Raw genomic sequence first — 2,311 nt, 5'->3', positions numbered from 1 at the left:
CATAATAGAAAGTGTATTTCTTACACTGGGTCATGGTCAAAAGCTCTGAAAGCCATGGCTCTCATGGTGATTGAGTAAACTTCAACTCCCCACAGCACTAACAATCTATTTGTGTAAAACATTTCTGCCTCTGGAAGTAAGGCCAGACATAGCAGCAAAGCAAATGGTGATACTACTCAAATTAATATAGAAATAGACATTTTTCTGTGAATGTTTCTACCATGAGTGTTTAGGTTTCTTTGTTTTTCTTTGTCCTCTACTCAGCTACAGGAGCTGAGGGGTGAGGTGTGTGTAGATATTTCACCCTAATGTTTCAAACTATGAATTTCCATTTATGTCAATAAATTTATGGTTACGATTTATGCCAATTATGAAAAGACTGGGTATTTTGCTTGTATGACTTTAAGAGATAGTAATGGTGCCTTGCCACCTTCTCTCAGACTATGTGATATCCCCCAACAGTGCCATTTTTAAGTGAGTTTGGGGATAGTATTGGCTTTGAACCATGCTGGTAGCCCTTGTCTACAGTCAGTAGGCACTTGCACAGCAATTTGAGAGAACTTATGTTCCAGAATTATTCACCACTAGAAGTAAATCAAGTTGGTATTGCTAATGAAAATTTGGAATAATCTCTGTGTCAGACAAGAATTTAAAAATCTACTTTTGTATGTTTGCCCTTATGAGGAAGGTGAGATGCTGCTCTTCTTTGAATTACTAGGGTGTTGATGAAATACATCATCTATTTTGACAAACATACTCAACATTTTGCTCCTGCTTTATGACTTTCTGTGCTTTCCAAGCCTCAGACATATTTAGGCCCTTGGTACCTCTCCCTGCCCATTTTACTTGAGTTTCCCACTTTCACTGGATTTAAATAGGGGCACTGAGTAGATACTGATGTAAAACGAACCTTCCTTATGAAGTGCAAACCATTGCAATAGCCCTTAATAAAGCTCATTTCCTGCCCCAGCCCCATCCCCACACAATAAAGGTGGCATTGACGTGTTACCATTGTGGCAATCTAAAATCCATTGTTGCCCAAGTAGCACTGAGGGGTCTTTGATTCTTTTTGCCACGCAGTAAGGAATTACAGATTAACGAGACTTAGAAAAAGTAAGATTTATTGAAGTACACACACTTCAAGGGAGAAACAGACTACACCAAAGAGTGTTATAGCTGCATGGAAACAAAAGGTAAGATTAAAGTACGCTCCAAGGGAGGAGCGGGTTACAGCAAAGAGGGCTGTAACCCTGCAAAAGTGGGGAAGTCCACATTATATTAAGGCTGTGATGGGAGGTTAGGAAAGTAGTGATAGATGATTGGCGTGTGAGGTCATTTGACTGACATTTGTCTGTTGTAAAACCCTTTGCCTATTGTGTGTATGGTTACCCAGAATTCCGTCTCTTATAATTAGATTCATAAACTTCTGGGTATAGGTATGCTATTATAATGAGGGTATAGTGAGGCTAGGTCACAGAGAGGTTGGTGTAGGTCTGATTGTGCATGGCTCACAGCTGGATTAAACCAGCCACTAGTGCTCGGCTCTCTATTTCTTTGTCTTTTCAGGATGTAGAGGTGATTTATAACCATAAAATGGGTATTCCAGGGAGGTCCTAAGGGAGGTTTTCGGGAGGGGCCTTCATTCCTCTGTTCCTCCATTGCTCATGTATACCTTACTGCCTAACAGCAGGACTTAACTCACACTCTAACCTCTCAAACCTTATTATTTGGTTTGATCATTGACTCCAGTCATTCTTGCCTATATACCTATACAGATGCAATATCAAGTCAAGCCCTTACCCAGCCCCACAAGAATGGTGCCACTGAGTCATTCTTATAGGAGAATATTGGAGGCCCACTTGTGTAAGTGTTGTCAGAGAGCGATACTTAACCAATAAAAGCATAAAAAAGTGACAATGATTGAAGTTCTAGTAGTCGTCATAGCTAACACTACATGCCAAACATAATTCTGGGTGCTTTACTTGTATTAAATTATAAAATTACTCTCAAACAGATGCTATAAACATCATTTTACAACTGAAGAAAACTAAGGTTAAGTAACTTGCTCAAAATCAAGTGACAACATCTGGATCCGAAGCCAGAGAGTTTGGCCCCAAGGCTCAGGCTCTTAGCAAGGTGGCATTGTACCTCTAATTCCAAACTCTTCATATCACCCTCTAGATTGGGTTCTAACCTATGAGAGAGGCCCCGAGGGCCCTTCTCACCCAGTGGTTGGCTATCTGTCTAGCCTCATTTCACACTTTCCTCACATTTACTAATTCTCAGGGACCTGAAGTTGCAGTACCGTTTG

The sequence above is a fragment of the Pteropus alecto genome, unplaced genomic scaffold (genome assembly GCF_000325575.1).
Source record: "Pteropus alecto unplaced genomic scaffold, ASM32557v1 scaffold3, whole genome shotgun sequence".
NCBI classification, from domain to species: Eukaryota; Metazoa; Chordata; class Mammalia; order Chiroptera; family Pteropodidae; genus Pteropus; species Pteropus alecto.
Note: the sequence above shows the minus strand (reverse complement) of the source record.